This window comes from Haliotis rubra, unplaced genomic scaffold (genome assembly GCF_003918875.1).
Source record: "Haliotis rubra isolate DU_JTF1 unplaced genomic scaffold, ASM391887v1 Scf1279, whole genome shotgun sequence".
Classification (NCBI taxonomy): Eukaryota; Metazoa; Mollusca; class Gastropoda; order Lepetellida; family Haliotidae; genus Haliotis; species Haliotis rubra.
This window is the reverse complement of record NW_025765202.1, coordinates 191,147-218,056: the sequence shown is the minus strand read 5'-3', so window position 1 is coordinate 218,056 and position 26,910 is coordinate 191,147. Positions and strand designations below refer to the sequence as shown.

The 26,910-nt window shown below is 40.7% G+C and overlaps 1 long non-coding RNA gene across 1 annotated transcript; it reads left to right on the top strand.

The window, feature by feature from the left end:
- Window positions 1-28: 28 nt before the first annotated feature.
- LOC124266749 lies at window positions 29-26,839 on the top strand. Its single transcript, XR_006895841.1, has 3 exons — window positions 29-57; window positions 7,912-7,914; window positions 26,698-26,839. It is a non-coding gene; the product is annotated as an uncharacterized LOC124266749 (long non-coding RNA).
- The last annotated feature ends 71 nt before the right edge of the window (window positions 26,840-26,910 follow it).

The following is a 26,910-nucleotide window of genomic DNA, read 5'->3' as shown; positions in this document are numbered from 1 at the left end:
CCACTGATGGGGCTCAACTCAAAAAAGTACTAGAATTTGTACTTTTACTAAGAAAGTGTAATCCCAAATATAACATATGTTACATTTGACCACTTTCTAAATGGCATTGTGTAATCATAAGTTGGCGCTGTTTCAATGCTGCTGACACAAACGCAAAATTCACAAACTTCAGAAAAACAAACAGGAACACACAGTCAAATAAACAAACTGCTGGAGAGATTAGATCCTGGCAATTCCAGAACACTACTTGTTTTGACTGTAGACCTAAGAACAAAGGAGCTACGGCTTGTTAAAGAGGGAACTATTTCTTTGGGCATTGAAAAACCAGGAAGTGGAGATTGTTGCTAGGTTTTACAGACGCTTCCTTCAGCTATCTCACCACTGACAAAATGCGAAAATCGTAATGTCCCTCCCTGTTTGTGTCGTAATTGTGACGTAATTATTGATTTTTACATAACAATAATGTGAAGCACAAATGTTTCCCATTTCATTATCTAACGTTTGGTACCTTGAAATATGAAATCAATTGTGTTTTCGCAGAGCTGTAACATTTTTATGAACCCTATGAAAATGCGTTTTGACAAGATTGACCAAATTCCGAGGGCGATAACTCCGACACTATTCAAGATATCAACATGCTCTGAGCAATCTAAGTAGTCCGGAGTGTGGGCTTTACAGCGATGTAACAAACACAATTTGCTGTTCAGGAGAAGAAGATTTTCAAACACCGGCACCGTCAAAACGTGCGGAAATGAGAAAAATTGTAAAGTTTGTGTTTGTGTCGTAATTGTGACGTAATTATTGATTTTTACATAATAATAATGTGAAGCACAAATGTTTCCCATTCAATTATCTACAGTTTGATACATTGAACAATGAAATCCATTGTGTTTTTTGCAGAGCTGTGACATTTGTATGAACCCTATGAAAACGCGTCTTGGAAAAATTGACCAAATTTCAAGGGCGATAACTACAAATGCCTTGTGCAAACTAAGTAGTCCAAAGTATCGGTTTTCCAACGGCGTATCGACCACGATTGTACTATAAGCTGTTCTGGAGAACACAGGCACCGTCAAAACGCGAAAATCAACAAAACATTCAGTTTTTCAAAATGGCGGAGAATCTATCATGGCGGCCAACTTCCCCTATGCATTGAATCGATGGGGAATGTTGTTGTTTACGTTGAGTGAAAATCTGGTCTATCTCTATCCCTAGTAGTTTTTGAAACATTGAGGTTTACAGATTTCGACATTTTGGGTTATCTGCCCTTACCGGAAGCATGAAGTCGGAATGTTTTCGACTCTGTATCAATTTCAGCATACAGGCTATCATCCCTGAGAGTGTCATGAAAATCGACCAAGAGGTTAGGTCAGGAGAGCTGGTACAAAATCCGTACAAACTAGGATTGCCTCTTTGGCAATACTGACGGTCTTCAGACTTCCCCATACATTCACCGTGGCTACCTTTACTTATACTGTTTCTTTGGACGCCAGTTGGAGCGTCCATTACAGTTTTTTAGATTAATTTGGCACTGATTCAACGCTGTGACACAAACGGAAAATTCAGAAACTGCAGAAAAACATACAGGAATGCACAGTCAAATAAAGCAAGGGAAATGTGCAATATATACAGACATATACATGTACTAAAAGAGAGATTACTGGTAATTGTTGCAGATTTCCTTGTGGCACAAATGTCAAGCGCATTGCTCTTTGGAAAACCAGGAACTGGGGGTTTACGCTAGATTTTACTGAAGCTTCCTTCAGCTCTCTAACTAGAGCTATGACATTTATATGAACCCTATGAAAATGCGTTTGCCAAAGGCGATAACTCCAAATTTATTGAAAATATCGACATGGCTTTAGCAATCTAAGTAGTCCCGGGTGCGGGCTTTACAACGATATATCACACACGATTGTTCTATTTGCCGTTCTGGAGATAAGCTTTGTAAACACAGGCACCGTCTAAACGTGCGGAAATGTGAAAAATCGCAATGTTTGTGTTTGTGTCGCATTTGTGACGTAATTATTCATTATTACATGATAACAATCTGAAGCAAAAATATTTCCCATTCAATTATCTACAGATTGGTACTTTCGAAAATGAAATCTCAGAGTTGTGACATATTATTTTTTTAACCCTATGAAAATGCATCTTAGAAGATTTTATCTCTTATAGTTTTTGAGATATTGAGGTTTAACGATTTCGGCGGGTCATCTGCCCTTATCGGAAGCCGGACCCCTGAAAGTTTCATGAAAATCGACCCAGCGGTTAGGTCAGGAGAGCTGGTACAAAAAACGTACAAATAATAGAAGAATAATAATAATAATATTCGGGTAAAAACAGAAGGTCTTCCAGACTTTCGTCTGTTGCTCCCTCCCTCCCTCCCTCCCTCCCTCCCTCTCTCTCTCCCTCTCCCTCCCTCCTCCCTCCCTCCCTCCCTCCTCTCCCTCAAATAATAGAAGAATAAGAATAATAATATTCGTCTGTTGCCCCATCCCTCCCTCTCTCTCTCCCTCCCTCCCTCCCTCCCTCCCTCTCTCTCTCTCTCTCTCTCTCTCTCTCTCTCTCTCTCTCTCTCTCTCTCTCTCTCTCTCTCTCTCTCTCTCTCTCTCTCTCTCTCTCTCTCTCTCTCTCTCTCTCTCTCTCTCTCTCTCTCTCTCTCTCTCTCTCTCTCTCTCTCTCTCTCTCTCTCTCTCTCTCCAGAGACAATAAAGTAAAACAACGATGACACATACAACTTTATGGATGACAACTTCTTTTTTATTGCTAACAGCGACGTTTCGATGTAGATTCTAACACCGTTATCAAAACTAAAAACTTTTAGCTTCATGACGGGGTAAGAATCTACATCGAAAGTCGTTCTATGTAATAAACAAGAAGTTGTCATCCATAAAGTTGTATGCTTCATTTTAAACTCCCTAACATCTAGAATACCGATCGAACAATTGAAAACAACGATTTATAGTGCAAGCTGTCACACACCCAATCGAACCAGTTACCTCTGATTAGAACAACTTTCAACAAGTATAGGCTGCTTGGAACCGGTTCTAATCTGATTCACCAGAGGCTATACCAGTATATCCCCCCGAATTGCAAATAAAATATGACTTACCATTCCTAGTAAAGACGTAGGTATCAGATTCGTGGTATATTTTCGAGGTTTTTGCTTGTCTTCCGTGCCCTGCTCTGAGCATGGTGCAGGATTTTGTAGAATGTTTGTACTCAGTTGCTAGGCAACCCGGTACCTGACTGCACACCACAACACACTGCAGAAGAGAAACAACATGCATTTTGTTAAATGAAGCAACATCTACATCTAATTCTTTTCGTCCACGACTAAAGGTCACTTCACTCAGGCTGACCACTTCTGATGCAGTCAGCAACCAGATCAGCCAGGCAGGGAGAATTGAAGGGGTTCGTGAGCACATCCTGAACAACTGTGTTGGCGTCTCAAGATGTCCGTACGTGTGAGTGCGAGAGACAGATTTCCATTCTTGAAAAAAGAATCTACATAAAAATATGCTACTAGACACTGTTATATTATTCGCCAACAAAATATACTTTATCAATGTTTGAGAAAGCATATTGACTATCCATTTACTGTACAATTGCCTAGGAGTCATCTCCTGGTAATGCCACTTGTCATCAATGTTTTCTCCAAATAACATTAATCTTGTGCTAAGATATTACGTCAACAAAATAATAATTTGTCACTGTCACTTTATCAATGTTTGAGAAGCAATATTGACTGTATCCATTTACTGTACACATTGACGAGGAGCTATCTCATTTGTCACCAATGCTTTTAAGATTACTCCAGGTAACATTAATTTGTGTTAAGAGGAATATTGGCATTTGATAGAAAGAGATCGATCATCAAGTCAGATGTCTTGTCATTTACTTAGCCATTTGCATTCCATCAAACACAGTCCCTTGACAAGAATGATGAGGACGAGTGAGTGAGTGAGTGTGTAAATGTTGCTTTAAGCCGCATCAGCATCGCGGTTTGAAAACATATATTGTTCCTATAGAAACGATTAACTAAAAAAATTGATGACAAAAATCAATAAAACGTCGAGTTGATGACTTCGATGATGATGACCTCCAGTGATGGTAATTTCGAAGCCATTTGAAGCTGAGAATATTAAAAATCTCATGACAATATATGGTTTATATCCCGTGTTTTAAACTGTTGTAAGTGATGTAGCATTGTAAAGATACGTACATTTGCTTCTAAATATGAGATGCATATATGATCAATTTCTTCGCTCCGCTGAAATTAGGCCTATGCAACATTAAAGTTTAACCTGCTCAGATATTGAACTATACATCAGTATCAATAACCTGTTTAATAGATGCCACTACAGATTCGCCATATGTTTTGCATGTCAAGTTTCTTTAGAGCTCTTATCCTTACAAAGTCTTTTAAAAAGACATCATACTTTTTTAAAAGCAACCTTACCATATTTTTTCTTGTTCATTTCACCACAGAAACATACACGTTCATCTTTAAAGCAGGCAAAAGCCGCTGTTTCTCAAAAACGGTTGTAGATCACAGGCCCTCGTGTCATTGCGAGGATTAAAGATGTTAAAAACATTTGAGATGACCCCCAACTCGAAATGCTTATCATAATGTATTGTACTGTGTAATGTATTGTACTGTGTAGCATTTCAAGTCGTGGGTCATCTCAAACAATTATTTGTTAATTTTAATATCTGTCATCTTCACAAAGACACGAGGGCCTGTGTTGTAGATATGAACTATGATCCACTTAATATGGTCACGAGACAGGATGATAGACTAGTGGTTAAAGCGCCCCTTTTTCACGCCGAAGATCCGGGTTCGATTCTATACGCGGATTCGATGTGGTGACCATTTCTGATGTCCACTGTCGTGATACCGCTGGAATATTGCTAAAAGTGGCGTGATATTATACTCACTGAGGGCCTGGAGTGGTCTTGATAGAATTGGTGTGGGGGGGGGTGGGGGTGGGGTGGGTGTGTGTGTTAGCCTAGTGGTTAAAGCGTTGGCTCGTCACGCCGAAGTTCCGGGTTTGAATCCCCACATGGGTACATTGTGTGAAGCCCATTTCTGGTGTCCCCCGTCGTGATATTGCTGGAATATTGCTAAAAGCGGCGTAAAACCAAACTCACTCGCTCACTCACTTGATAGAATGGGCTCAGTTTTACACGAAAATATTAAATTGTCCTAGATAACACCAAAACAATAACGAATCGTCACATTATTCAGATTGATGAAAAAGAAAACTGACACTGCTGACAATAACAGAAATATTTTTGGTATCTGAAATAAGATTACAGATATGTTTCCAGTATAGGTAGCTCAAAACTTGCAATTAAACTTCACTATGTGCGTTGATTTATACAATTTCATGTTCCTTTTATTCATCGCAACTTTTGACAGGGAAAAGGGGTTATTAATTCCACGTATTTGCCTAATGTATGAAATAAGGTTTTTACAGTTGCCTGTCCTGCCATTCATCTAAATGTATCACATATTCTATCTACAACTAACGTACCATCAAAGAATTCTAACCCTGAAATTGAATAAGTGAAGGATGTTACTATTTTTAGTGTGTGAGTGAGTGAGTACGGTTCTGCCCCGTTCTACCACCAGCAATGGGCTTCACACATTGTACCCATGCATGTGGGGAATCGAACCCGGGTCTCCAGCGTAACGAGCGGATGCTTTAACCACTAGGCTACCCAAGCGCCCCTACTATTTTGCAGACAATATGTACTGTCAAATATGATTTATATATATTGAATGCTTGAGATTCAGTTAATATGGATCGGTTTCTATGATAGTGAGGCTGGTGATACTACTTCGCCAGTAACGTTATATTCATGAAGGCTTTACACATAAAATTTACATGACTGTAAACTAAATACGTTTACGAAAGCAAGGGGAGAAGAACATTTATGAGTATGAGTCATGGAACATACATACAGGATGTGCTGTCTCACATGAAGTTAAATCTTCAGGAATAGAATTTACATGAATGTACTGTTTTCAAGCAAAACATTTGTTTCCTAAAACTTACGATATCACCACATAATATGGGGGTCCCTTGTGTGAGTGAGTGAGTATAGTTTTACTTCTCTTTTAGCAATATTCCAGCAATATCACATCTGTGGACACCTGAAATGGGCGCCATACACTGTAACCATGTGGGCAATCAAACCCGAGCCACAAAGGTATCCAACTGCCCCTAGTATGTTCTAAAGCCAGTGTTTCATTGGACCTGACAATGCACGTACTTTTGTCTTCCAATGACACATATAAAATCAACGGACAAGGGCTTATCTCCTGATGATGCCGCTTGTCATGAAAGCTTTTAAGATGACTCTAGGTAATCTCCAAGTGCAAAGAGGAATATTGGCATTTGATAGAAAGAGATTATTCAAGTCAAATGTTTTGTCATTTCCATAGCCATTTGCCTTCCATCAATACGAGTGAGTGAGTGAGTGTGTTAATATTGCTTTAAGCCGCATCAGCATCGCGGCTAGAAAACATATATTTTTCCTAAAGAAACGATTAAAGAATAAAGTGATGACGAAGTCATCTGTCGGTCCAGTTGATGACGATGAAGATAGAGACGGCGATGATGATGAACTCCAGTGATGGTAATTTCGAAGGCATTTTAAGCTGTGAATATTAAAAATCTCTTGTCAACTCTAAAGACATTGAATTTCAGGTGAACAAATGACTAGACTAAGCATATGTTTATAACGGGTGCCACCGGTGGGGCAGGATGCGCACACCTTTTCGCGAACAACTCTTATCATCACTATGTGATAGTAATTCAGAAAAACATGCTCTTTCATAGTATCAATCACTGGATTGTCTGGTCCAGACTCGATTATTTACAAACCGCCGCCATATAGCTGAAATATTGCTGAATGCGGCGTAAAGCTAAACTCACTCACTCACTCTTTCATAGTGTCAATCACTGGATTGTCTGGTCCAGACTCGATTGTTTACAGACCGCCGCCATATAGCTGGAATATTGCTGAATGCGGCGTAAAACTAAACTCACTTACTCACTCTTTCATAGTGTCAATCACTGGACTGTCTGGTCCAGACTCGATTGTTTACAGACAATCGTACAGCTGTAATACTGAATGCGGCGTCACACAAACACATCCTCATGATATGGTCACAATTGTACAATCGTACAATCGTTTCTACTCACTCACTAAATGTGAATGTGTTGTGAGTAAGGAGTGAGTGAGAATGTTTTTTACGCCGCTTTTAGCAATATTCCAGCAATATCAAGACGGGAACCACCAAAACTGGGCTTCACACATTGTATCCAGAGGGGGGAATCGAACCCGGTGTATCAGGCCATTTCTTCCCCGGTCTGATCTTTCCCCGGGCAGAATCGGGCCTAGGCCAAACATTTCCTCTGGGAGGTTTTGTCCTAGGATATTCTTACCTCGGGGAAAGTTTGGGCTAGCTAGGTTACTTCTTCCCTACCCTTGTTTTTAGTTCAGTTTTACGCCGCACTCAGCAATATTCCAGCTATATGGCGGCGGTCTGTAAATAATTGAGTCTGGACCAGACAATCCAGTGATCAACAGTATGAGCATCGATCTGCGCAATTGGAAACCGATGACGTGTGTCAACCAAACCAGCGAGCCTGACCACCCGATCCCGTTAGTCGCCTCTTACGACAAGCATGGGTTACTGAAGATCAATATTCTAACCCGGACCTTCACGGGCCAAATAGAATAAGGCAATATAGTGGAATGATAGATGATACAGCATTTCATACAGATATTGTGTTGGGCTGTTGTTGTTGTTGTGTTGATGTTTTAGCGTCTGCTTCCAACTGTTAAGTTGATGTCGCCGACGTGGATGTCATATTTATAGCCATGAGCGAGGGAGTAAAATTTTGAATAGATATGGACATCCAAGTACAAACTGGGTATTTAGTTCAAGTTTCGAATATAGTAATGATTTTAAGATAAGCCAATTTGGAGTAAGTGGGGATAAGTAAATCATTAAAATATAAAATAAGTAAATGATAATATAAAACAATAGTAATGATATAATATATTTCTTTTTATGCTTGCTTTTCTTTTTATTCTCACCTTATATAAGGGTATTGAAACAAAATGTGAACTATGTACATGTTATGTATGAATATGAAGATGACCTGAAATTGTTCATGGAATTTGACATCCACGTGAATAGGGGCGGTGGGGTAGTCTAGTGGATAAGCATTGGCTCGTCACGCCGAAGACCCGGGTTCGAATCCCCACATGGGTACATTGTGTGAAGCCCATTTCTGGTGTCCCCCCGTCGTGAGGTTGCTGGAATATTGCTAAAAGCGCCGTAAAGCCAAACTCAGTCAGTCAGTCAGTCCACATGAATATCTTATCAATGTGTTCACGTGAATAGCTATGTCTTATTTTTGTTTCTGACTTCTTCAAGACGAACATAAACATGAAAACAAGGTTTGGAAAGGAATAGCCAAGCTTGGCCAGAATCTCCTTCTTTTAAGAACAAGGGTTTGAAACAAGTAGCCTTTAAAGTTCATTGAAGGGTGGGGAAAGTTTGGCCTAGGACAAACTTTCCCCAGGGAAGATTAAGCCTAGGGGAAAGTTTGGCCTAGGCTAAAGTTTCCCCGGGTCTTCGGCGCGACGAGCGAACGCTTTAACCACTGGGCTATCCCACCGCCCTTTGTAAGCATTTGGCTGCAGAGTGCACTCGATGGCTGCTATTGCTGAATATGTTGTAATACACAAAACGGTGTACATTAATAATCATATATAATTACTTGCATTAAGTTGTCCGAAATCTGGAAACCGGCAGTTATACATTATATCCTTCAGGTATATACGCGACAACGTATTCATTACATCAAATCGGTGGGGTATAGCCAAGTGGTTAAAGCATCTGCTCGTTACGTTGAAGACCGGGGTTCGATTCCCCACAAGGGAAAAACTTGTGAAGCCTATTTCTGGTGTCCACCGCCGTGTTATTGCTTGAATTTTGCTAAAAGCGGCGTAAAACACTCAGTTAGTAAATCAAACGTTACACAGACCAGATTTGGACATAGGATACGTCCGTTGTTTACAGACGGGTAGATTTGCCTAGTTAGGTCTTCATGCTTATAGTGGAAACACAGCTGAATCAGGACACGTGTAGGATTCTGAATACATCTGAGTGTTAATAGTCATTGATCTGCAATGTAATCAGCAAGCATTTGTTGTGAACGCTACTTTTGATTGCAATAAAGTCGGCACTGACGTTAGAACAGCGACACTTCCCCGATGTCTCGTGGACACTTGACTAATGTCGCGATCTCGTGTTTATCTACCATCTGCCTACATGTATGGAGTCATTTAAGGTCGAGGTCAGAGATATAAATGAAAGATAAAACATGAATATACATATATTAACATTTTCAAACGAATTCATACTTTTGTTAAATGCTATTTGGAAAATGAAGAGCATGAAAGAAGTAGGACCACAGGACTACTGAAGCGGGCATGCGTCGTATTGCGTATGTACGTGGACGGGATCCAGAACAGAGATCGGGAAAGAGCTATCTTCAGAAACGTATGCTTGAGTTAAGAGGCCACAGATAGAGTGGTCATTCGTGCTGACTTTGCTGATTCATATAATTGCATTTTTACGTGTTCATTCACAAGTTGTAAACAAAAAGTAACCCGAACTTCACATACACACTATACTGACGTTCATAAGAAAGTACACACCTGGTGTTTTGGGATTATTTCCATTAAAACTATAAATATTTCGCTAGCGATGTTTTAATTGGGTACAATATCTGGTGTTTTGGAAACACTTGTACAATGTTTGTGACAAGGCAGAATCAAAACACTTTTTAAAATATTAATGTTGTTTTAAAGAAAACATTTTACCAAAGAATCAGGTGACTGTGTACTTTCTTCTAATCGTCAGTATATTTGCTGGGAAAACAATACACAACAAAGAAATGTGAAATGATTAACAGTTTTATTATAAAATACGTTTAGACATGAATACAACTCATAACAAAGGAAATACAATGACAGTCCAAACACAATGGCAATGCGATATATAAGCAGTGTCCAGCTATACAATAATGATGGTACTGTTAACATCGCTGTAATTGTTCATGAAGATCCGGGTTAGAATTGATCTTCAGTAACCCATGCTTGTCCTAAGAGGCGACTAACGGCATCGAGTGGTCAGGCTCGCTGATTTGGTTCACATATGTCATCATTTCCCACTTGCGTAGATCGATGCTCATGCTGTTTATCACTGGATTGTCTGGTCCAGACTCGATTATTTACAAACCGCAGTTATAGGCATGGAATATTGCGTCAGACAATAATTAGAGTTGGCATTAATACCACAACGTATCCGCTTTAGGCACGCACGCACACGCATACGCACACGCGCGCATACACCAGTGAGTGGAGTTTAAATGTATCAGATCTGGGTGTACGGGTGTTGTATCAGATCTGGGTGTACGGGTGTTGTATCAGATCTGGGTGTACGGGTGTTGCGCCACATTTCTATATGGTCGAGTTTACCTCACTGTCGTCTTTCTGAAATCAAAAGCGACACTTGTTTTGTTTTCCTTAGTTATCACTGCCTATTTTAGTATCGATTCGAAAACGTTAAATTCATGTACGTTTGTCTGTCTGATAGCAAGCAGTGTTTTGTAACCATTAAGTCAAGACAAGGGTTCGATTCCCATTTCTGGTGTCCCCGCTGTCATATTGCTGGAATGGTGCCAAAAGCGGCGTAGAAACATACTCACTTACGACTGGGGAACTACGACATGCTCGCTCACTTGGTTGCTACATGTCATTGTATCCCACTTGCTTACAATGTCAAAAACTGGACTGTTTGGTTCAGATTCGATTATATACAAACCACCGCCATATAGCTTGAATATTGTTGAGTCCGGCGTTAAACAACAAACAAGGGTACAGGGTCGGTGGGGTGGCCCAGTGGGTAAAGCGTTCGCTCGTCATGCCGACGATCAGGGTCCGATTCCCCACATGGGTACACTGTGGAAGCCCATTTCTGGTGTCCCCTGCCGTCATAATGCTTGAGGGGCGGTGGGGTAGCCTAGTGGTTAAAGCGTTGGATCGTCACGCCGAGGATCCGGGTTCGATTCCCCACATGGGCACAATGTGTTAAGCCCATTTCTGGTGCCCCTGCCGTCATATTGCTTATGTATTGCTGAAAGCGGCTTAAACACATACTCACTCACGACTGGGGAATTTGGTCTGAACTGAAGAAGATATATCTAGACCTGCAATGTGGCATGGCCAGACGACGAGTTGTGAAAGGTACTGGTGATTCTGTAGATGGAGATCTTCCAGTCACCACCACAGCATATCTTGTGATCACCAGAGCAGTACGAGCCACATTCACAGGTGGACACTTGCTTGTGAGAGCTCCTGATTTCATTACCGCAGTAGCAATATCTACCACTCTGCAAATTAAAGGAAACCTTGTTTAACATACATTTGTAGCACTGTCTCATTTTGTAGCATTGCATTCACATTACCCTGAATTAATCGTAACAAATACTTACGACACTGAAGAATCATTTGTTTGAAACACAATCCAACGTTTACCTCTTTCTAACTATTTAACTAATGTAAACAGCATAACTACCTCTGTCCCAAAATACAAGTAGAGGCGTTTGCGGCATCCAAGCATGCATTTCTCATTTGTCATTTTCCTTTCTTTGTAAATGTTGGGAAGAATTCTGTTAAATTGTGAATCTTCATAGTAACAACCAATGAATGTGCCAAGTTCTGCAAGAAAAATACAAATGTCACATGAAAAGTTCTGTGTAATGCCGTGTATATTATCACTCGATAGGTACTCTAGACGTGAATATGTCCCAAACAAACCACATGTCTAGCAAGGATTTCGGGAGACCTATTCTTCCCTGGAATTAGCACAGGGAAATACGGAAACAAAAGTTACAATAGTGAGTGAGTGAGTTTAGTATTCAAGCAATATTCCAGCTCCATCACGGCGGGGGACACATCAAATGAACGTACCACCATTTCTCTTTATCACCACCCCTAGACACAACACGTGGGGTGCACGTGCACAATGCAGTAGCCCCATACACGTGCATGGGGTGTCATTCTTGATTTTGACTGTTTTCAAGAAGGTCGATAAATCTCTGTACATCATTGATTTTGACCATCATCTTGCATAATACAGTTTTTGGTGTTTGTTTCTAGCCTGGTTTGTTTTTCTTGAAAATGAATATCGTACACATGCAAATTTCACGTCATACACCTACCATCTTTCAAGAGCGACTACTGTACAAACAGCTATGGCCATAAAGAAGTGCAAGTGGTGATCCACTCTTAAAACATTCATATTTATCATAACAACATTGATTGACTCCGATATATCTCCTAATTTTTTCAATCGTAAATTAGCAATGAAGTTCACATTAGAAACAATTAGTCACTCCACATCGCAAAGTTCAGATTGCACTCTCTATTAATAATTCATGAGACACATTTAACATGAAAACAAAATAGCATGGTGCCGGTACCGCCTTTCGCCATGACTTGTAGAAGAGTTTTGCATGGGCATGATACCCCTGGTGTTGACGTAGCTCCTGTCAAACAAACAAAACAAATGAGTTAAGTGTAAAATGCCGGAATCGATATGACAAAGTTTGGTTCCACTTTTTGCCCTATCATGACATCGCAGTATCCATACTGATTTAGTCTATTAAGCTGACAAGTTCTAACACACTGCAAACATGAATTTGGAAAAAAAGCCGAATTTTATTCCAAATCTGACAACATAAAGATCTGGGTTAGAACTGGTTCCTAGCAACCAACACTTTTCGGAAGTGGCGACTAACTGGTCAGGCTTGTTGACTTGGTTGACACATGTCGTCGTATCCAAATTTTGTAGATCGATGCTCATGATGTTGTTCATTGGGTTGTCTGGTCCAGACTCGATTATTTACAGACAGCTGGAATATTGCTGAGAGTGGCGTTAAACAACAAATAAACAGAATCTAATCCTGTGCTGATTAGCAGACAGACAGACAAACGTTTTACTTCAGTAATCTAGGCCATAGGATATGTTACCATAGCGGCAGGTCTAAGAGATCACACTCATAACTCAGGTTAAAATTGGTCTTCAGCAACCCATATTTGTCGTAACTAAGGCGACTAACGGGTTCGAGTTGTCAGGTTCGCTGTCTTGGTTGACACGTCATCATATCACAGTTGCGTAGATCGATGCTCATTCAATTGTCTGGTCCAGACTCGATTATTCACAGACCGTCGCCATATAGCTGGACTGACTGACCGACTGAGTTTGGTTTTACGCCGCTTTTAGCAATATTCCAGCAACATCACGGCGGGGGACACCAGAAATGGGCTTCACACATTGTACCCATGTGGGGATTCGAACCCGGGTCTTCGGCGGGACGAGCCAACGCTTTAACCACTAGGCTACTCCACCGCCCCCATATAGCTGGAATACCGCTGAGTGCATCGTTAAACAGCAAACATACAAACCTAACTGTGGGCTTGAACAGGTGTGTGTTGCCATTACACAGGAAGAGTAAGAAACATACAGATACTTTCAGCTAAGCCAAAGTTACATATTGTAAAGATAGCAATGATTTAGTACATGCAAAACATACCCCACCCCTACCACATTCAGGAATGTGAGGTTTTAATATTACTGGTGATCAGATACCTAACCTTTGGACTTCATGATTTATGTCTGTATGCGTGCAATCACACGCATAACGTCCCCGTCCCCGTCCCCGCCCTCCACGTAAGAAAAGCACATGCTGTTCATTGAAATCAGGTCACAGTGACCTATCATCAAGATTGGCTAGTCTGCAGAAAATGGAATGTAAGCGAAAATATAAAAATGCTGTGGTAATTAAGATTAAGAACATGTAATGCAATCCTCGTGTAAAGGATTCTTGGTATTCAAATTCATGTGATCTTAATATCAGTCTCTTCTCATTGAGTAGACAAGATCAAAATATATAAACAAATAATTAAAAAAACGATCTTTTCGTTCACAGCAGCAAAAATAGCATATCTGTCTTAGCATGTCGAACTTAAAACTAGTCGTGTTGTTTTACTATACTTTGGGAAAAGTAAGACAACATTCCGAACATCAAACATTCTTTTAGTACCCATTAAGCGTGGCAGGTGGTTGAAGTATATAAGTGAGATAAGTATAGAGTGATACAAAGAAGCCTTTTAACTTGACATGTATACCATGAACATGTGATATATCAACTTATAGCTAAAATACATGGAATTATCATGAAACGGCCCTCCCATTATCAGAAATTTGCGGGCCGCTGCAAATGATATTGGACCGCTCAACCTTAACGACGGGCCACTATCAGTTCTGTTGTCAAGTGACGTCATAGTAGGTGCGTGGGCTTCCGGTTCATTCGACATCATTTGGCTTTTGACTGGCAGATATTCTGGGTCAAACAAGTCAAAGCAACCCGAATTCCCGCTTTAAATAGCGGTAATATTGGCTTTCTTGTTGGTGCTAACCTTAACAATTGCACTATTAAGGCTGTTGATGGACCAAAACCGAACACTGACATAGTTTGACATGTTGTAGACTATGGTCTTGTAAAAGGCCAAGGTCGAATATCGTCACTTTCTGTTGTGACGTCACTTGAATTGTTCGATGACGTAATTGCATTCGGGCAGTCAACCCCGTCAGAAGTTGATTTGGGTAAACTTACAGTCAAATTTCTTCATTAATTCCTTTTCTTTTCAACACAAATTCAATGTATTTTAGCAATAATAACGGTAATGCTATTTTTGAGGGCATTATCATTTGCAGAAGCCCTCGGTCATTTTCAAAATGGAAGACCTCGGGCATCTGCAAATGATAATGCCCTCAAAAATAGCATTACCCTTATGTTATAGCTAAAATACATGGAATTATCATGAAACGGCCCTCCCATTATCAGAAATTTGCGGGCCGCTGCAAATGATATTGGACCGCTCAACCTTAACGACGGGCCACTATCAGTTCTGTTGTCAAGTGACGTCATAGTAGGTGCGTGGGCTTCCGGTTCATTCGACATCATTTGGCTTTTGACTGGCAGATATTCTGGGTCAAACAAGTCAAAGCAACCCGAATTCCCGCTTTAAATAGCGGTAATATTGGCTTTCTTGTTGGTGCTAACCTTAACAATTGCACTATTAAGGCTGTTGATGGACCAAAACCGAACACTGACATAGTTTGACATGTTGTAGACTATGGTCTTGTAAAAGGCCAAGGTCGAATATCGTCACTTTCTGTTGTGACGTCACTTGAATTGTTCGATGACGTAATTGCATTCGGGCAGTCAACCCCGTCAGAAGTTGATTTGGGTAAACTTACAGTCAAATTTCTTCATTAATTCCTTTTTCTTTTCAACACAAATTCAATGTATTTTAGCAATAATAACGGTAATGCTATTTTTGAGGGCATTATCATTTGCAGAAGCCCTCGGTCATTTTCAAAATGGAAGACCTCGGGCATCTGCAAATGATAATGCCCTCAAAAATAGCATTACCCTTATGTTATAGCTAAAATACATGGAATTATCATGAAACGGCCCTCCCATTATCAGACATTTGCGGGCCGCTGCAAATAATATTGGACCGCTCAACCTTAACGACGGGCCACTATCAGTTCTGTTGTCAAGTGACGTCATAGTGGGTGTGTGGGCTTACGGTTCATTCGACATTAATTGGCTTTCGACTGGCAGATATTCTGGGTCAAACAAGTCAAAGCATCCCGAATTCCCGCTTTAAATAGCGGTAATATTGGCTTTCTTGTTGGTGCTAACCTTAACAATTGCACTATTAAGGCTGTTGATGGACCAAAACCGAACACTGACATAGTTTGACATGTTGTAGGCTATGTTCTTGTCAAAGGCCAAGGTCGAATATCGTCACTTTCTGTTGTGACGTCACTTGAATTGTTCGATGACGTAATTGCATTCGGGCAGTCAACCCCGTCAGAAGTTGATTTGGGTAAACTTACAGTCAAATTTCTTCATTAATTCCTTTTTCTTTTCAACACAAATTCCATGTATTTTAGCAATAATAACGGTAATGCTATTTTTGAGGGCATTATTATTTGCAGAAGCCCTCGGTCTTTTTCAACTCGTCGGGCAGTTAATGGAAGACCTCGGGCATCTGCAAATGATAATGCCCTCAAAAATAGCATTACCCTTATAATAACCTAATGCTCAAAAGTGAGTGAGTGAGTGAGTGAGTGAGTTAATATTTAACGTCACATCGGCAATATCTCAGCTATATCGTGACGAAGTGCTCAAAAGAAAGTATACAGTGCGTTTGACCTACTTGAAAGGAAAACAAAAGCATACATAAATAAACATAATTATGTTTAATTTCAATAGAGTATTCAAATGTACACAATTTCATAAAAAGTTGAAAGTAACGTTAAACGTTCACCTACTCGTCTGTAAACACGAGCCCGACCGTCATTACTGTACAGCCAAAACCTACTGCCGTCGGTGAACATCACACGTCGCCAATCACGCGTCTGTCAAACTGAAGAGTCAGATGCACTCCGCGATAGGGCCGACGTGATCGAATACCACGTTCTCATAGTCTCCGGTACACTGTATGTCGACTGATACGGTGTCCTTGTTCTTCGCTGCCGTTGACGTCGCCGATACAAAACGATTTCTCAGAAGAATTGTCCGGATGTGGCGATCCTCACCGGGCGTTTTCACACGTGGTCGACCACTCCTAGGCCTGTCTGACGTATTGCCTGTTTGTTTTAGTCGTTGCATCAGTCTAATGACAGTTACTCGGGTGAAGCCAACGGTTCTGGCAATGGCGGTGTGGTTAGTTCCTTGACGGGACTTCCGACAGCTCTCTCTCTTTCGATTTGCCTCTAACGTGGTAGATTTTTAAAGCTTTAAAGAAGTTTTATGGTAGACATGTGGAGCAAATTTCCAAATTTGATGCGTCAGTGACAAAAATGATGTCCGATGCAATTACCTATTTTGACTTATACCATACATTCCCTTATTATTTCAGGTGAACAAATAACTAGACTTTACATATGTTTATGACGGGTGCCACCGGTGGGGCAGGATACGCTCACCTTTTCGCGAACACCTGGTATCATCACTATTTCATAGTGATTCATAAACACATGCTCTGTCATCGTATCGCATGGTGACAATCACTGGATTGTCTGGTTCAGACCCGATTTGTTTAGTCACAATTGTACAATCGACTCTGCTTTTGGCAGAGATTTTGTATGAATGAGGAAAGGGTTTTGTCGCTTCTATTTTACTACTGTGTTGCTCACGTGTCGAGGAGGCTGTTTTAATACCGCCAGTATGTACGTGTTACATCAGTAAAAGTCGTTTTGGTGCAAGCTGATTTTCACATTTTCGTATGTATAACGTTTAACATACACAATGTAGCTACATAAAATAATGAATAATTCCTTTCGGTTTGAAAGATACATTGCACGTGAAGTGTAAGCTTTAAACTGAAAGTTGTTAATATACCCTTAATATGCAAATTATTTCTGTTTGCTCCTTGCTGAATTGATGTGGCCTTTCTTTGTTTAACATAGGGCCAGAGACAATAAACCAAAAAAAATGATTCATAATGAAAGCTGTCACACACCCAATCGAACCAGTCTCCTCTGATTAGAGTGAGTGAGTTTAGTGTTACGCCGCATTCAGCAATAGTTCAGCTATATGGCGGCGGTCTGTAAATAATCGAGTCTGGACCAGACAATACAGTGATCAAACAGCATGAGCATCGATCTGCGCAATTGGGAACCGATGACATGTCAGCGATCCTGACCACCCGATCCCGTTAGTCGCCTCTTACGACAGGCATAGTTGCCTTTTCTGGCAAGCATGGGTTTCTGAAGACCTATTCTACCCCAGATCTTCATGGGACTCCTCTGATTAGAAGAAGTATAGGCTGCTTAGAACCAGTCCTAACCTGATTCACCAGAGGTATACCAATGTCAGGGGCGGATCCAGGAGTTTGGAGAACGGGGGGTGCACATAAATCATGAAGTCCAAAGGTTAAGGGGAAATGCTCCTTAAGGGGTTTTTCCGGGGAGAGGGGGCGCACCCCCGTCTGGATCCACCCCTGTACAAGTATATCCCCCTTAATTGCAAATAAAGTATGACTTACCATTCCTAGTAAAGAAGTAGGCATCAGCTTCGTGGTATATTTTCGAGGTTTTTGCTTGTCTTCCGTGCCCTGCTCGGAGCATGGTGCAGGATTTTGTAGAATGTTTGTACTCAGTTGCTAGGCAACCCGGTACCTGACTGCACACCACAACACACTGCAGAAGAGAAACAACATGCATTGTGTTAAATGAAGCAACATCTACATCTAATTCTTTTCGTCCACGACTAAAGGACACTTCACTCAGGCTGACCACTTTTGATGCAGTCAGCAACCAGATCAGCCAGGCAGGGAGAATAGGAGGGGTTCGTGAGCACATCCTGAACAACTGTGTTGGCGTCTCAAGATGTCCGTACGTGTGAGTGCGAGAGACAAACAACTACAGCTGTCGATGTAACAGATTCTTAAAAATGGAATCTACATAGAAATATGCTACAAGACACATCATATATTACGTCAACAAAATAATAATTTGTCACTGTCACTTTATCAATGTTTGAGAAGCAATATTGACTGTATCCATTTACTGTACACATTGACGAGGAGTTATCTCATTTGTCACCAATGCTTTCAAGATTACTCAAGGTAATATTAATTTGTGCTAAGAGGAATATTGGCATTTGATAGAAAGAGATCGATCATCAAGTCAAATGTCTTGTCATTTACTTAGCCATTTGCATTCCATCAACACAGTCCCCTTAACAAGAATGATGACGACGAGTGAGTGAGTGAGTGTTGCTTTAAGCCGCATCAGCATCGCGGCAAGAAAACATATATTATCCTATAGAAATGATTAAAGAATAAAGTGATGACGAAGATCACTAAAACGTCGGTCCAGTTGATGACCACGAAGATAGAGACGGCGATGATGATGAACTCCAGTGATAGTAATCTCGAAGAATATTAAACATTTCATGATAACTCTAAAGACATAGAAAGATTCTATGAAGAACATACGTGGCCTGAGTTTGGTTGCTTATGGCTTATGCCCCGTGTTTTAAAAACTGTTATACTGACTGACTGAGTTTAGTTTTACGCCGCTTTTAGCAATATTCCAGCAATATCACGGCGGGGGACACCAGAAATGGGCTTCACACATTGTGCCCATTTGCGGAATCGAACCCGGGTCTTCGGCGTGACGAGCCAACTCTTTAACCACTAGGCTACCCCACCGCCCCAAAAACTGTTATAAGTAATATAACAATGTAAAGATACATACATGACATTTATGATGATGCTCCGCTGAAATTAGGCCTATGCAACATTAAAGTTTAACTCTCTCAGATATTGAGCTATACAGCAGTAGTATCAATAACCCGTTTGATTGATGCCTCTAAAGTGTTGCCACATATTTTTCATTCCAAATTTCTTCAGAGTTCCTATCATTACAAAGTCTTTTAAATATACATGATAGTTTTTAAAAGCAACCTTAACTTTTTCTTTTACTCGTTTATTTCTCCAAAGAAACATACACTTAAATTTTTAAAACAGGGAAAAGCTGCTGTTTCTCAGAAACGGTTGTAGATATGAACTATGATCCACTTTGATCAACTAAAGTACCATCAAAGAAATCTACCGCTGAAGTTACATAAGTGAAGGATATTACTGTTTTTAGTGAGTGAGTGAGTGAGTATGGTTTTACGGCGCTTTTACAATATTCCAGAATATCACGGCGGGGGACACCAGAAATGGGCTTCACACATTGTACCGATTTAGGGAATTGAACCCGGGTATTCGGCGTGACGAGCGGATGTTTTAACCCTAAGACTCCTGTATCGCCCCCTACTATTTTAGTCGCTTTGCCGACAAAGTACCGCCACAGTAGCCATTTCGGGATTCGAACCCGAGCCACAAAGCTATCCAATTGCCCCTAGTATGTGGAGAAACCAGTCATTCACTAGACCGGAATATGCACGTGCTTTTTCCTTCCAATGACACGTATAAAATCAACGTTGAAGTCATTCGTTTAATATTATATAATTTATTAATGTTATGTAGTCGTAACAACAGTATAAACTGGGATTTGTGAAAATGTGTATATCAGTAACATGTTGTTTGCAGTTTTCGTTATTCTGTATATGGAAACAAAAATTCAAACATTTCAAAAGTATGGATATAAAAAGAACTTCCAGCATTTGAAACCAAGATGAATTTATGGTTTCACTGATTGACACTCTTTGATTTTTAAGAATTTAGACATGTGGTATTTAATTATAATGCAACTAAGAGGTAATGTTTACCATAGCTTTATTATCCTAGATATTGTGTTATCAATACCATTATACAACTAAAAAGGTATGTTACCATCGATGTAATATCCAAATCGCTATGCAACTAAAAGGGTACGTACACAATAGATGTAATACAGTAAATATTAAATTTAAGAAAATGACATTCTTTCACAGGTTTACCTACGGTCTAAACCCGCTTTGCACTGATTTACCTACGGTCTAACCAGTATTGCACAGGCATGCCTCAGGTCTAACCCGAATTGCACAGGTATACCTAAGGTCTAAACCAATATTGCACAGGTATACTTTAGATCAACCCCAGTATTACACAGGTATACCTGAGGTCTAAACCAATATTGCACAGGCATACTTTAGATCAAACCCAGTATTACAAAGGTATACCTGAGGTCTAACCCAGTATTTCACAGGTATACCTAAGTTCTAACCCAGTATTGCACAGGTATACCTGAGGTCTAATCCAGTATTACACAGGTATACCTGAGGTCTAACCCAGTATTACACAGCTATACCTGAGGTCTAACCCAGTATTTCACAGGTATACCTGAGGTCTAACCCAATATTTCACAGGTATACCTAAGGTCTAACCCAGTATTGCACAGGTATACCTAAGATCTAACCCAGTATTACACAGGTATACCTAAGTTCTAACCCAGTATTGCACAGGTATACCTAAGTTCTAACCCAGTATTGCACAGGTATACCTAAGGTCTAACCCAATATTGCACAGGTATACCTAAGTTCTAACCCAATATTGCACAGGTATACCTAAGGTCTAACCCAGTATTGCACAGGTATACCTAAGGTCTAACCCAGTATTACACAGGTATACCTAAGTTCTAACCCAGTATTGCACAGGTATACCTAAGTTCTAACCCAATATTGCACAGGTATACCTAAGGTCTAACCCAATATTGCACAGGTATACCTAAGTTCTAACCCAATATTGCACAGGTATACCTAAGGTCTAACCCAGTATTGCACAGGTATACCTAAGGTCTAACCCAGTATTTCACAGGTATACCTAAGGTCTAACCCAGTATTTCACTGTTATACCTACGTTCTAACCCAGTATTGCACAGGTATACCTAAGGTCTAACCCAGTATTGCACAGGTATACCTAAGGTCTAACCCAGTATTTCACTGTTATACCTACGTTCTAACCCAGTATTGCACAGGTATACCTAAGTTCTAACCCAATATTGCACAGGTATACCTAAGGTCTAACCCGGTAGTTCACAGGTATACGTAAGGTCTAACCCAGTATTGCACAGGTATACCTAAGTTCTAACCCAGCATAGCACAGGTATACCTAAGTTCTAACCCAGCATAGCACAGGTATACATCAGAAGTCGCATTCCTGCGTGAAATGACTTTCAATTCGACGAAAAAACAATTAATGGACATATTGCTCTCTTGCACGAAGTGAAAGTTGTTTATCTTTAGCAGTGTGCTACTGTGTACAGTCAGGTACCAGGTTGCCAGGCAACTGATTACAAGCCTTCATCTAAATGCTTCATCATGCTCAGACTTATCAGAGGGACGGATGCGAGCAAAAATATATAACAAACTTTACGGAGAAGAACTCTTTTATTTCGTGAGTGCGACGTTTCGTTACAGATTTTTGTACCTTGGTCAAGCAAGAATGTACACATGAAGTGGAGGCGAAGTATATATATTGAGTGTGCCAAAGAAATAACATAATTAACATAACTGGCTAGGCAGTAAGCTCAGTAAGGGACTTAATTCCTTCTGTCTCAGTAAAGTCTACGTCAGAAGGTAACCACGTGAGGATTTAAAACAGTGTTTCCATTAATGGAAAAAATCCTAAACAGTGTCATTTGAAAAACTTCAATTTAGAATCTCATTACAAATAAACTTAGCATATATTATATTTAAGAGATGTGAAATTGAACGAAATTGTTTAAATTTGAACAACCGTTCAATTAAATTATCCTAAGATTATAAGTTGAACGTCACAGAACGTTATGAAAGCTCTGTCACTTCACTCGGATCTTCACGAGTTGAATCACTACAGAGTGTGCTGATTGTCCTGTTCGAATTTAGTGTGCGAGTGAGTTTTGTTTTACGTCGCGTTTAGCAATATTCCATCAATATCACGGCAGAGGACACCAGAAATGGGCTTCACACATTGTACCCATGCTGAGAATCGAACCCGGGTCATCGGCGTGACGAGCGGACGCTTTAACCACTGGGCTACCCCACCCAGCTGGTAAGTAACGATGCTTGACAAGGGCCGAAGTTTCATGCCTTAATTGTCTGACTACTGTTTCTCATGGATCAGGTGCATCGATGCACACAATCAACCACACACTGGCTGTACACAATACGCCACTTTTCCTGTTTTTGTATGACCAACAAAGTACTATATTGTGTAAAAATATAAAAAATAATATTTTGTGAAACAGCAGCTGTGGTATGTTCCAGCTGAGTTTGTAATTATGAAGACTTGACATTATCGTGGAACCCGAATATCAGTTGAATAGAAGCGACAAAATCCTTTCCACATCCATGAGAAATCTCGATTCTACAATTGTGACTATATCATGAGCATATATTTGTTTCAGCAGCATTACAGCTGTACGATGTTATTTGTAAACAAACTCGGGCCTGGACAAGACAATCCAGTGATTGTCACCATGCAATACGATGACAGAGCATGTGTTTATGAATCACTATGAAATAGTGATGATACCAGGTGTTCGCGAAAAGGTGAGCGTATCCTGCACCACTGGTGGCACCCGTCATAAACATATGCTAAGTCTAGTCAGTTGTTCACCTGAAATAGTTCGGGAACGTAGTCAAAATTGGGAATTACATCAGACATCATATTTATCACTGATGCATCAAATTTGAAAATTTCCTCCATGTGCCTACAATTAGACATCTTCAAAGCTTGACCGAGGCCTTGAATGGTGTAACCTTGATCAAACAACTTCTGAGCAAGAGTGGCTTGACGCTCCTTGATAAAAAGAGCAGCTCGATTGGACCTCAAAGGTGTGAAATGTAAACACCAAAGATTTTAAAGACATAGTTCGGATTAGACGGAGGTTCACGATCCACCCGCAGTTCATGAAGTATATACATTTCACTTACACTGCACACAACGCCTGGGAGTGTGTAATCTACACACAACGCTTGGTAACAGGGGAGGTGTAATCTACACACGACGCTTGGTAACAGGGGAAGTGTAATCTATACGCGACGCTTGGTAACAGGGGAGGTGTAATCTACACACAACGTTTGGTAACAGGGGAAGTGTAATCTATACGCGACGCTTGGTAACAGGGGAGCATGTAATCTACACACAACGTTTGGTAACAGGGGAAGTGTAATCGACACACAACGCTTGGTAACAGGGGAGCGTGTAATCTACACACGACACTCACTCTTGTGTTGAAGTGTTAAGCCCATTTCTGGTGTCCCCCGCTGTGATATTGCTGGAATATTGCTAAAAGCGGCGTAAAACTAAACTCAGTCAGTCAGTCTTGTGTTGAACAAATCATATCACCTTTTGTTTTTAGTTGGACCCTTGGTAAGGTCCGTTCCTTTGTTAAACTGTTAAAGGTCATGATCGCTCTTAGCTCTGTAAACCCGTGATGGTCCGGGTTAGAATGAACCTTCAGTAACCCATGCTTGTCGTAAGAGGCGACTAACGGGATCGGGTGGTTAGGCTCGCTGGCTTGGTTGACACATGCCATCGGTTCCCAGTTGTGCAGATCGATGTTCATGCTGTTGATCACTGGATTGTCTGGTCCAGACTCGATTATTTACAGACCGCCGCCATATAGCTGGAATATTGCTGAGTGCGGCGTAAAACTAAACTTACTCACTCACTCACTTAGCTCTGTAACTTCCATTACCTCTATCTCCTGGTTACCAAGCAACGTATCAACAGACGTCATTGTTGCCATGTGCGTCCCGGAAGTTGGAGGTCTTTCGCTCCGGAGTAAATGGGAAGGGAGACAACTTTTGAGAGAGTTGAGATATTTTCCTAAAACAACCCTCTCTTGTTACAGATGCCATATCACTATGTCACCTGAGTCCTTATCACTGCTGGTTTATATAATGATGTCATATTTTCGTCGCATATTTTTGGGGTTTTTTACATCCCCCACAGGCGGCGTACGTCGTTCCTCTTCTTCAGTTTGTAGAAGAACCCAATACTGAAAGGAATTTGTATCTCAGGACAGTCAAAACTTGGTATTCCTTTTTGCTGGGGGCTGGTGTGCGTGCGTGTTTGTGCGTGTGCGTGTGCGTGCGTGCGTGTGTGTGTGTCCTAATGGATAAGTGTGAAACCCATTTCTGGTATTCCCCGTCGTAATATTGCTGGATTATTGCTAACATAGGCGTAAAAAGCGAAACTCATTAACTCACTCTTTTTTAATGACTTAAATATTATTGAAAGCTAGTGAGTGAGTTTAGTTTTACGCCGCTTTAGCAATATTCCAGTAATATCACGGCGGGTTACACCAGAAATCGGCTTCACGCAGTGTACTCATGTGGGGAATCGAACCCGGGTCTTCGGCGTTACGAGCGAACACTTTAACCACTAGGCTACCCCATCGGCCCATTATTGAAAGTGATTGCAGGATAACTAACATATTCAGTCAACAATGATATCCTGATTTGATCAACTTAGGTTTTCAGGATTACAGATTACATTGGGTACAGTCATGCATAGTTGTGTTCAGTGACGTGTTGATTATTCACAATGACGGTGGTATATCATTACAAGCAGATAAATATCTCTCACATATCGTGATTTAGGTAATGTTATGGCACGGGAATATTGGCGGTGATATGATTTTATTTTTCTATACCCTTTTGTTTATTATCCCGACTTCAAACCACTGTGACGTGGTCTGTCAATGCCATTTGTTCACGCGACATGTCATTGAAGGACAGAGACCAGTCTAAGTAAACTTAGGCTCGGTATTATTTTGGACTGACCAATCAGAACACAGCTTACCAAATCGCGAAAGTTAACATTCTCACATACCGTTTGAAGCTTTACCTCAAAAACTCGAACGATTCCGAATGCTAGCACGATCGCTTCCGAGTGGTACACATGGAGGATGCAATGAGTAAACAGTCGCTGAAAATAGTGTTTTTGTCAATATCCCAAGGATGTCATGTTGCGGAAATATAAACTAATAGTAACCATGTCATTAGAAACCCCTAAGCGTGTATACTTCAGGTCAAATATCTGTGTTTTATTTTTGTGTTTTGTTTGTTGATCAGTGTCAGCGACCAGGGAAGAGAAAATATATAAAATATTTGTTAGTCCCGCCGAACCCTAACAAGTAGTCGTTGTCTGATTGGTTAAATCCGTTCGGTCGTCTCGTGTTTGATTGGACGGTCATAGGTCGCTCAAAGGTTAGCTGACGCGACCTTCTACTAGGGTTTGTTAGACTCAGTATAGCAGTCTAACGAATAATACTGAGCCTAAGTTTACTTAGACTGTGACAGAAGAGGGAACGCCATTGGTAGTATCATGAGTCATTCTGCAGTAACTATACGCTGCATTTGCCACGTGGTTTGGCTCAGGCTACAATTATTCTCCTTATTTCTTGTCATGTACATGTCACTCCACTACAATAAATATGACAATTAACAAAGAATAATAGACTCATCTCCTGATGCCTCGCCGCAAAATATCGGCCTGGATCCACAAATACGATTTGGCAGTCACCGGAAGTCGTGTCGAAATGAACATCACGGCCTTGAACTTGGGGTCAAATCTTGGGATCCCGAGTCGATACCATGTGGATATTGTGGACCAAAACATGTCAACAGAGTGCAATGGCAAATCTTTCATTTAAACTATCACAAATCACTCTGCCAAAATAGCACAGACGGAACAACCCATTTAAAAAGGGCACTCTTTCTCTTATTTTTGTTCCGGGCCATGGTAAAACTAAACGTAATTGCGGTGTGTTCCTAAGCCGGAAGTGATATCAGTAAACCGGGTGTACTTAACACTTTCAGATTAAGGTATATACAGTCGGGCCTTGCATTAAACCGGAACATCATGTACCTTATTAATTAACGTTGAGTCATCGGAGCAGCTGTAATCCAAATACCATGTGTCTCTCTCTTCTCACTAGGAAAGTTGTTGATATGTATTTTCCCAATCCGAATATACTTGTATCATGCTCGAAATGAATAATGGCATGCAGCTTTTTGGGCCTTCTAAAAGGGTGAAGTCGCGGTGGCTGGGCGGGTTAGGCGGCTGGCTTTGTGTGCTAGCGATTACGTGCTTGACTCTGAGGGTGTGGGTTCGAATCCCAGATGGGATTCAACCCAACAATAGGACTAGAATTTGTACTTTACTAAGAAAGTGTGATCCCAAATGTAACAAAAGTTACATTTGACCACTTTCTAAATGGCATTGTGTACTCAAAGGATCAGC